General features: G+C 38.7%; 1 long non-coding RNA gene across 1 annotated transcript in view; it reads right to left on the bottom strand.

Moving 5' to 3' along the window:
• Window positions 1-3,559: 3,559 nt before the first annotated feature.
• LOC143028258 (uncharacterized) overlaps window positions 3,560-11,326 on the bottom strand; it is an 18,637-nt gene continuing 10,870 nt past the window's right edge. Inside the window, exons 2-3 of the long non-coding RNA XR_012966711.1 lie at window positions 10,094-10,150; window positions 3,560-4,075 (exon numbers count right to left, since the gene is read on the bottom strand). This is a non-coding gene — a long non-coding RNA (uncharacterized LOC143028258). The remainder of the gene's footprint in view (window positions 4,076-10,093; window positions 10,151-11,326) is intronic.

Raw genomic sequence — 11,326 nt, forward strand, 5'->3', positions numbered from 1 at the left:
GGAACTTTTGGTTTTTTGGAAATAGCCTAGAACTTTCCCCATCAACTTTGACTTTCTTCTACTCATGAGAAGAGCTGACGATCAGTGGCTGGTCCCCTCCTCTTCCTCTTATCAAATGGTGGCAAAAACAGACCTACAGTGATATAACACAGGAGTCCAGTATTTCTTTCCACAGAGCTCTATGGTATGGGGGGGTTGCTGATGGTGACTATTGTAGAGCTGCAGCTTTCCAGTTCGTGAAACTGAAGTTACATGAATTATCATAATATATACTGTATGTAGTTTTCTCTCAGACAGGAGAAGATAGGAGTGAATGGAGAATGGTTGTGTATGGATGATGCTGTGATGCATGGAAGGGAGTGGGTGGGGGATGGTGGGTTAGGGAGTGGTTATGTGTGAATGATATTTTGACACTACCTGAAGGAATTTCTCCCCATCTCTTTTTCTGCATGAGGGGACAGAGAGGGTGGTTGCCGATTAAATGAAGTGGATGTGTTGTGCCCTGCTGCATTACTACTGACCCAGGGTGATGGTTGAGATACAGGGATGACCTAACATCCAGGAGGAGCCACGATGAGAGGGAGGTAGGGGTGGTAAATGGGAGTGGAATCATGGCTTTTGACTGGCTACTTCCCTTGTAAGGGTGAAAAAGCCCATGGTATATGTATGTTTGTATGTAATACTTAATATTCCAATAATATATTGAATATAATGTAATGAAAAATAGACATTTGGGAATGGATGCTAAGAGGAGATTGTATGAAGGAGTGATTGTGCTGACAGCACTGTATGGGGCAGAAACATGCAACATAAGAGAGGAGGTGTTTGAGATTAGGTGCCTGAGAAGTATGATAGGAGTTACTAGGCTGGATAGAGTGAGAAATGAGGAGGTGAGGAAGAGAACGGGTGGAAAGGGAGTTGGGAGATAGGGTTGATGAAAGAGTATTGGGATGGTTTGGATACATGGAAGGAATTAGTGACGATTTGTAAAAGAGGTGTGGAAGGCAGAGGTACAAGGAGTGAACATGGGGAAAGTGTCTGTTGAGGAAGGACAGGAGAAGACATGATAGGGGTGAATGGAGAATGGTTGTGTATGAATGATGCTGTGATGCATGAAGGAGTGGATGAGGAAGTATGTGTGAAAAAATATTTTGACACAGTCTGAACGTATTTCTCCCCATCCTCTCATTTTCTGCATGAGGGGAAAGAGAAGTGGCCTTGCTATGGATGTGCTGTGTCTTGTGACACTGCTGACACAGGGCAGTGGGCAAGATACAGGGATGACCCGTCATCCAGGAAGAGCCAAGATAAGAGGGAGGGATGGGAGTGGAGTATGTGTGGATGGAATGAGTGGGAGTGGATTTCATATCTGTTTTATGGCTACCTCCCTTGTAAGAGGGAAAAAGCCTTTGGTATATGAATGTATGTATATTGCATAAGTGTGCATTTCTAAAAAATTACCTTTACTTTTTGGTAGTTCCCTTTTAAGTGATTATAATGATTACGTCTTTACTATTAATATGTTGATATCCAAGTTCATAATTAAATTTGATGACAGCATGATCACTACTACCCAGGGCAATAGGCAAGATTCAGAGATGACCCATCATCCAGGAGGAGCCAAGAAAAGAGGGAGGGAGAGGTGGTGAATGGGAGTGGAATGAAAAGGGTAGGAGTGGATTTATGCCTTTTGACTTTGGTTACCACCCTTGTATTGGGAAAAAGTCCTTGGTATATGTATGTAGTAGAGTTTGTATTAGGGTTGGAAAAGGTAAGAGGAAGTTAAGCTGAACATGAGGATATAATAGGGCTGTGTAATATCACCATGATTATTCAACATGTTCATAATGTGAACACAAATTACAAAGGAGGAGCATGCCAACAGGAGACCTTTTGGTCTATAACTAGGTCGGATGCATAAAAAATTTAATAATGATGAATTAAAGAAAAATAGAAATTATAATAAATAGAATAAATGCATATAGTTAAATGATAAATAGTAAATAATAGTAAATTGACAGATAACTAAATAAATAAAAATCAAGCAAATAATAATAAACAATATAAAATAAATGATTGTCATTATAGCATCTTGCTTAGGTGTTTATGTGAATGAATCTTAAAGCTTCAAACTGAACTACATTGCACTGCCTCTGCAGTTTGTTTCATTCATTAGCTACACGGTTGGTGAAGTTGTTCCTACCCACTTCCAAATTAAATTTCCTGACAGTTTGAGACCATTATTTTGTGTCGGATTCTCATTTGATGTGAAAATTTTGTCAATTTTGATCTCCATCCCCTTTACAATCTTAGACCTGTATCAAGTCACCTCTTTTTTTAAGGGAAAACAGATTCGTATGTTTTAGTTTATTTTTGTATGATTTATTTCTGATATTTGGAATCGGTACTGTGGCTTGCCATTGTACTTTTTCCAATCTGTTAATGTCTTTAATGAGATTAGGTGACCATATGGAAACAGCATATTCCAAATGTGGACGAACTAACGATTTATATAGCTTGTTAATCAGAGATGAACTTAAGTCAAAAGATTGTGTGATCAGTCCAAGAATCTTGTTTGCTTTCTCAGAGGCTGAAACACACTGCTTAGATGATTTGAGATCGTTACTGATAATTATGTCAAGATCCTTTTCACTATCAACTTTTGTTAAAGAATTTCCAAATAACTTGTAATTGTACTTACTGTTATTTTTATCTATGAGCATAACCTTGCATTTACTTGTATTGAATTTCATTAGCCACTTTTCAGACCATTGCTGAAATTTATCTAAATCTTCTTGAATATCTAATTGATTTAAGTGATCATTTGCCATTCTGCACAGTTTAATTTGTATCATCAGCAAATTTGGAGACAATATATATCAGTCCATGGTCTATATAATATACATATACTATGAATAGAAGTGGCCCAAGAACAGATCCCTGAGGAACTCCACTCGTAACATTTTTCCATCTTGAAGTTTTGCCATTTAAAACAACTCTTTGTTTTCGATCATTCAACCAATTTCTATTCCAACTTATTAGGCTACCACTTACTCCATGCGAAGCTAATTTAGTAAGTAGTCTTTTGTGAGGGACGGTATCAAAATGGCGTTGGTATGAGTAGTCCCCTGGGCATTTTATTTGCCCAGGTATACATGTGCCATTGCCAGAGATTATAATTGGATTTGATCAGAGAGGAAGGCTGCAGTGAAGAGACTCGTAAAAAGAAATACAAGCAGCCAGAGAGAAAGGGGTGGAATTAGGAAACGGAGAAAGGAGTGAGGAAGAGAAAAAATAAAGGAGGCATTTGGCACTTATGGTAATTGGTCACTCAGATCACCATCACACCACAGTAAACATATCCACGTGTCCCTTATCTAACCTGTCTACTGTTGAAGGAGATACAGAATACTAGCCGGGACCTGGTGAGCCCTTTGAGTGCACATCATATGAGCGGCTTTGATGAAAGAGTCGGCTGTTCCAGACGTAATGATAATGATAATAATAATAATAATAAAAGGTTTATTTCAATAGCAGTAACACACTGACAATAATACAATTAAAAAGTTGATTAAATATATCAAAACTTAGAGTATATACACAGTACAAGTTTACATTGAGTTGATTATGTGCACAATGGATGGGAAGCAACTCCTACCTGGACCAGGGCTTCTGTCCATCCACTGGAACCCAGAAAGTTGCCCAGAATGTTGAATAATACCTTTTCAGTGTGGAATCCACCAAAGAGGATAACAAAGTAATCTTCTCCATGTATTTGAGGCCAGCTTTCTTGGATCTGTTTGGTCTGTGTGTACAGTGATGGATCCATGGTGATGACTGGGACCTGACCAGGATTCAGAATATCTACTTCCCTCTTGATAACGTCCATGGGATGGTGAATCAGGGCCACGGAATTGGCCTGATCATAGAAGAGGATAGCAATGAGATAATGGCCACACTGCTTGGATCCACAGGTACTGATTGCTCACTGGCGTGGAATACAGCACATGACACAGCCTCGTTTCCAATGATTGGTGTGTCTGCAGTCACTATCTTCCTCATCAGACCCAGCCACCTGTTGAATGAGACAAATGAAATGGTAAGCAAGAAATTGGGGGTTAGTGGGTGTAGACGCACAGCCAGTCCAGAACATGCAGTAATATCAATACACACTTGGAGGCAATTTCTGAAGAATGCCATGGCTGAATGGGTCATGTTGGTTGTAAAAGCGGTTATTTTCTGCTGAATAGCAACCTTAAGGGTTTCAAGAGTTTGGGGTCAATGAGTATAGACTCATGATTTAAGGTAGCCCCCCCCCCAAAAAAAAAACAAAAAACAAAAAAAAAAACACGCACACACACAAGGGGCAAGGTCAGGGGAATGGGCCAGCCCCCCAACATCACCACGCTACAAGATCAGCTGATCTGGAAACATTCCCCTCAACACTTGCAATGATCTTCAAGCTGTGTGCAGAGCCATTACATGCCTAAGTGCTGCACTGGGAGAAAGTTCTGAGTGACACCCCCACCCCCCATCACTGCTTCCCACTGCCACAATTCCTTATTTGATTATAGGATACCAATATACAAAATAAAAAATGCATTTGCTGTGTCTGCCATATAATCAAGTGAAAATGAAAGTATTTTTTCATGAATAATGGAAAAAAAAAAATTCTCAGGATGCAATGTTTAGTATATTCTGATTTTTTTTTTTCAAAATAAAACAATTACCATAAGCATGGTAAGCCCAGAAGATAATATTGATTAGTAGATTACATTAGGAATTTTCTTGCTTTACTTCTGGAAAATTCATGAATGATATCATCAAAGATTTGTCAGTCGGTCTTAGCCCATAGGACTTCTCAGGTACGCCATGATGATCTTCAATTTGCTGAAAGACCTTTCACAAGAGGCAGCTGATATCCTCACAGTCAGTAATGTCAGTGCAAATCGAATCTTTCACCATATTTCTTAATGAGAGCAATGAGTCAAACTTAATATTTTTTCATGTTGGCATTTTAGCCATTGGCTTGAGAAATAATTCAACAGAATTTAGATTTTGTATTTAATGTCCCTATTGCAGAAAGGATAAAGGAAAACATTTCACATTTTGTTTATTCTAACGCAAAAATCGTTGATTACGGTAATATCAAGGGCTTTTTTTTACCTTTTTTATTATTTTCATTTTGTCAGCCTTGTGAGTGCCAACTCCTGAGTAATTACCGCCCCCCCCCTAGACGTGTCGCTCCCGAGCATATGCCCCACCCCTCTCTGGCCCTCCCCCACGTGAGGGTTGGCTGATCTTGTTGCGTGACGATGTTGAGCCATGTCATCCTTCAGAAATCACCCCCAAGCACGTGTACACAAGTGGCCACCATTTGGCAGATGTCATGTTTAGAAAATAAATATATGAAAACTGTATTAGAGAAAATTTCACACGTAAACAAAATAACATTTGTCTCATTTACCTTGAAAATGTGGGATTTTTTTTTTGGGGGGGAGGGGGTCACCCAGTATCATATATATTACGGTTGTTTAACCTTATACCAGTACCACATCATCCACCCTTATCGTTACTACCATTATTCCTCACACTTGTTCATCCATATCCCTTCCCAAAAATTCTAGTTTTGTCTCCCACTAAAACATCAATATTAGTTAAGTTTCACCGAAATACATTATACTTTATTTTATCATCTTTGTGTAGTGCTGGGCCTTGTGTAATGTCTGAGTGACATCAGATGGATCAAAGGCACTAGTTGGTTCAGAAGTGAATTATTTAGATAGAGCCAAACACCGTGAGCTAATTTGTATGCCAAATATCATAAAAATATGAAATGTGTGGAGAACTATGGGGAAGCCAACATGACGCAACGTGGGGATTATAAATAGCTGACAGGCTTGCCGTGAGAAGAATGGCCGCCCTTGACTCGTGTCGCCTGACCTTGACATACCGATTTTTTTTTCTTTTACAATTTTCTCTTTTCTTTTTATCATTGTCGCAACAATTCTTACCAAATTGCACTAATGGTATGATCACCTTTATTTGTTGACGATAAGACTTCTTGTATAAATGCCCTCACTTGAAGGTACTATAGTATTTCGACCCCGGTGCCCCCAGCGGTCTCAAGGAGGAAGTTTGCATGTTGGTTGTTTTAATACTGCACTTCTACAGTTCAAATACACTAAATTAGGATTGTCTCCCACCGTAATCCGATGTAAGCTTGACGAAATCTGTACTCTCAGCTGTGTAGAATACTGTTAAAAAGTCTATCTTTAACGACGAAATGGTTAAGAACTGGCATACTGCCTTACCCCTTCACTGCCCAAGGTATTTTAGTTCAAGGCGATGAATAAAATAGTGCGGCAGGAACTAAACCAAGAAGAATATTGTCAACAGATATGAAATGGGTTAATTGAGATGGATAGAACGCCACAAAGGTGAATATAACAGCCAGAATAACCGAATAAAATGTTTTCCGGTATTGAAGGGTGAACGTACGAATTTAAGTTTATAGCACTTCTGATGTTGAAATGTACTTGAGTAAAATATTAAGTCACCAAAATTTTACCATAGTTTCTTACATGCTTCGTGGCTGATGGCAGCTAAAACTTTATTTTGTATAATTTTTTTACAGTTCTAAGATACTATATCCAGTTTCATCATTTTCGTAATAACACTGCATTAGCAGCCTTTTGGAACCCAAAATGGAATCTTATTACCTTGAGAATGGACCAGAATCAACTTTATTGTTTGTATTTACGGTTTGTGTAACTGGTCTCTCCTGTATAGAAGTTTCAAAATAAGGATATATTTGATATTTAGTCCTTTGATGAAAAGATAGTGTAAGGCCAGGGATTTAATTGAGTATTATTTATATTTTTTTTTCTCTCTCGAAGGTTTACGGGATTAATCGCGAGTAGGCATTTGAGGACTATACATCTCTCACGCCACTCCTCTATTACGCCATGAGGACGTATTTGTATGTAAGAACCGATTGGGAACCTTAAATTTAGGAGGAGAAACAGCCCCATCCTCCAGTTCAAGATTCCATTAGAAGGATATTTTTAGGATTTTTAACACAAATGTTCCACCACGAAACGAGATAGCTGAGCCTTGAGTTGTATTACTAATTGTTAGACGAGAACTTCGTCAAGGGATACGAACATAATCATAGGTACCCGGCAGGTATCACGCGAGGAGTAGTCATTCTACATCAGGGTCCCCCTCTCGACAAATATATTCAAGTGGTTTAGTGAAATTTCATTGTAAATTATGGAGAATGGTGAGATAGTAGTTAGTGACCTTTATATGTATTGTGATTCTACATTAGGTTCCCCCTCTCGGCAGGTAGGATAGGGACGTTAAATAGACACATTATTACACTAGAAGAGAGATGCATAGTGATCGTAAGAATCGTGTGTATTCGGTTGTAAGAACCTATATAAAAATCGTCATAAAAGAAAGGGATTGTGGCTGAGAGTGTCCTTTCCTAATGATAAATTTATTTGGTTAGATTATTAGGTGGATATTAGGATAGATTACCGTAATTATTAGATGTAGAGTGATGTTTACAAAGGTGGCAGAGGGTTATTGACGTAATACCCATATGTTCCTACTCGCGCCATTGAGTGCGTTAAATCATTACCCGATATACTACTAATTCATAGCTGGTAATCTAGGATAAGGATTTTGATTAATTTTGAACATTGTAAATAAGTATGTAATTGAATAGGAAACTCAAGGGAAAGGGGATGAACGTTCTTGTACGGTGGGGAAGTGCAAACATAACGTAACACAAAACGGCACAAAAGGGTGGGGGAATGGAATAAAACCGTGTGTTTTTCGCGAGCTATTATTTTAATACATACATACATTATATATATATATATATATATATATATATATATATATATATATATATATATATATATATATATATATATCTTTATAACTGAAATGATAGATATTTCTGAATATTTATTATTCTCGTCCATTCATTAATAATCAAACGTAGTTGCCTAATTTGATCATTACACGTATGACACTACAAAAGTAATGTCATATATGGTGAGGGAATTATAGATTACCTATCAGTGTATCTATCCGATTATTTAGTACTCAAGCGCAGTCCTTGCTTCGTAAGACTTCTTCAATCCCTTCCATTTCTTTTTTTGTTTGTAAACACTGCTTGCTGCATTATGAAATACGCATTATTTAAATAATAATTGCACTTGTAGTAATTGCGATTTTTAAGAAACAGTTAACAGCATAAATTACAGGCCCATTACATTTTTACCAGTTATTCTCGCAATTATTGTGCACTGTCCTGTTCAAGTGGATAAAAGGCATAAGCTATGTAACTACGATAGAATCAAGGTGTCGAAACCGCTTCCGAGAAGAACCGAATCCTTGTGAGAAGAAAGACGGGAACCAAAGAATCACGACGATTCAACCTTACCTTTTTATGGATAAGGTATTTAGTTAGCTACGGGTATTTGTAGTTATGGGATTTGCATGATAATGTGTTCGCATAAGCTGTTTTAAATATGGTTAGGGTCTTAGAGGTTAGATACTGTTAATCTAATTTTTGTTTGGTTTGTTTGTCGTAGCCTATATAAGGTATGGTTAAACAGGGTTAGGTACGATCAGGCTCTGTATGGTTACGGTTAGGTTAGATAAGTTTAGGCTAGAAGAAATATTGTTAAACCAAAGTAGGGTTAGGCTAACTCTGATATGTTATTAGCTAAGGAGATTGGGTCAGGTAATGTTTAGCATATTTCCCTCCTTTGATAGCGTGTTACGAAGTAAATAGTTCACACACTTCAGCGACATCACAATGAACCAAGTAATTTATCATTATTTTACGATTGGAGACTAATCTCCAGTCTAAAAATGAATGCAGATCACTTAACGTGTGCCATCCCAGCGTTCTGATCTCCCTCACCTCCCTTTTACCACCTGTGTGACTCCACATCTTTTGTTTGATATAATATGTGAGGGTAGAAGCACTGAATTGTTGCTGACGACATGATATCGCTTGCTTGAGGTCTCCCCTCCAACCTCCTCGTTCCTTATGTATCCTCCTAGTGTCGAAAAATAGAAGAAAACGTTGATCATAATGACTTATCAAGGTTATACATAACAGAAAAAAACAGTGAATCAAGCAGTTTGTGTCCCTTGAAAATTAACAGCATTTTTAAAGTTGCAGGCTTAAAAATATGTTTTAAGTATAAGATGCTGTGATATTTTTTTTCTTCGAAATCACGTGATGTGTTGGATCGTGCATCTGCAATGCTGTTTCAGGAGAAACAACGTCTGATTTATTTGTATATGAATGTACATTATCTACCAATGGATCTTTCCTTACTGTAAGGGTGGTAGCCAAGTCATAGCACGTTTAGATTTCTTGCGAAAGAAAAATACAAAAATATCTCTCCTCGTCGCCCCGCCCTATCGTCGCCTTGAACGACACGCACGGGAACAGTGTTGCGGTCTTCTTATCCCCCCTCCGCCACAGGAGTGGCAAAGATGTTTGAGTAAGGCAGAAGAAACGAGGGAGTATAGTTCAAAGAATGGTTTTGTATTTCTCTGTGAGTGGATATTTATCTTCGAACTTGAAAGACTGGGGTGTGATTGGTTTAGCGGGGTGCCACTAAGATCCCTAAATAACTTACTGACTGCATATGACTGCTGTTAGTAACCCAGTGCAGAGATAATTATTAGTAATAACCTAAAGACATGTAGAGAAAGTAAACAGGATTTCATGCATGTTACCGCGATTATTTGACCTCCGAAGTCCAGCATTCTGTGTAGCATCATTAGTTCGAACACATTTAGAATGAATGTTTTATTCCGTGTCGTTCAAAAATATTATTTAAGTCAAAGTAATATGCAGGAAGTACAGCAACAAGGTGTTGACACCTTATGCCAGAAACAAAATATTTTAGAAATCACCAGAAATATCTGAGTACGCTTTCTGTGAAGCGATAGAAGCCAAGGAATATAAACAATTGAATAATAAGATTTCAGCCCGAGGTTTAAGCGATTGTATGGCACTGAAGGATATATAGAAAGAGGAAGAATGACTTACTATGCATTTTTTGTACGATTAGCATTCCATCTCAACGCCCATCAAGGGCCGTTAAAGCTGTATGAAAGAAAATGGCACTGTTAACACTATTATAAAGTTATGTATTCACATGTTTACATATGTGTGTTTAGTTTCCATTTCTTTTATTCATACATAGTGTCTATGCATACATCTAGATTAAATTTTATTCATTCTTACACAGTGTGTATGTTGCATGGGAGAACATTATTTGCCATAAGGGGAGAGAAGTTGACCCTCTTAGGTACTGTGTACCTGTCAACAACATCGTTTTGGTACTCTCTTCATCTCCTCTCCCCACTAAGATGAGGGTAGCAGGAACTTGAATCGAGACTCGGAAACTGAACATTTAGAAAAGGAGGATAAAATGTAAGTCCATAATTGATCATATGCCCCAATCACTAAAAAAATGTGTATCGATTAGGTTGCACCGGTTTTAGTCAAATGCCCCTCACATGTAGTAAGTTGTTTTGTGAGTATTTTCTGACAACAGTGAATTTTTCGGCTGTTTCTGCACTAGTGGCAGCATATCAAAGGCTAGGAAACGAACTAATCAAAAGTTCTCTGTAAGTATGAAATTTTATCAAGAAACAACGTTATTTATCATGATAGAAAATATTTTGTTCACTGGCCATATGTGGAAAGCTTCTGGGACTTCTGGGCTGGGTGAGTACACTGGTTTCGAACCTCTTTTAAGCCCGCTCGATACCCGGGCACACACGATATCCGTGGGGGTCTGTGGCCCTATTAGTACGGATACGCAGAATTTAACTATGTGGGAAATTGTTACTCAGTGGTGCTCCTGACGTTACCAGAGTTTAGTACATAGATTTTTTTTTTTCTTTCAGCTGTCTGCTCGCAAGTTCTACCGGAGGGCGTCGTCGAATGCTGTGGTCCCAACCAACCTGGCCGTCAGTGACGACGAGAGCCAAGAGGAGGACGATGGTGATGTGGCGGACCCCACCTTCATCCCACCCTCCCCCCACGATAAGGACATGCCAGGTCCTTCTGATGAGGGCCCTAGCTCTTCCAAGAGGCATTGCGTGAGGCGTACTATGCAGGTCGTTGAGGACGAAGACAAGGAGGTGGAGGAGGAAGGTGACAGCGACGAAGAAGATGCAGACCAGCCACAAGCAAAGAAGGGGTGGAAGAAGAAGAAACCCAGGCCGACCACCTGGAAAAAAGGTTGACATCCACAATCCACCCCCGCCTGAG

Source organism: Oratosquilla oratoria, chromosome 9, assembly GCF_046742065.1.
Source record: "Oratosquilla oratoria isolate Oo_2021 chromosome 9, ASM4674206v1, whole genome shotgun sequence".
In the NCBI taxonomy this organism is placed as follows: domain Eukaryota; kingdom Metazoa; phylum Arthropoda; class Malacostraca; order Stomatopoda; family Squillidae; genus Oratosquilla; species Oratosquilla oratoria.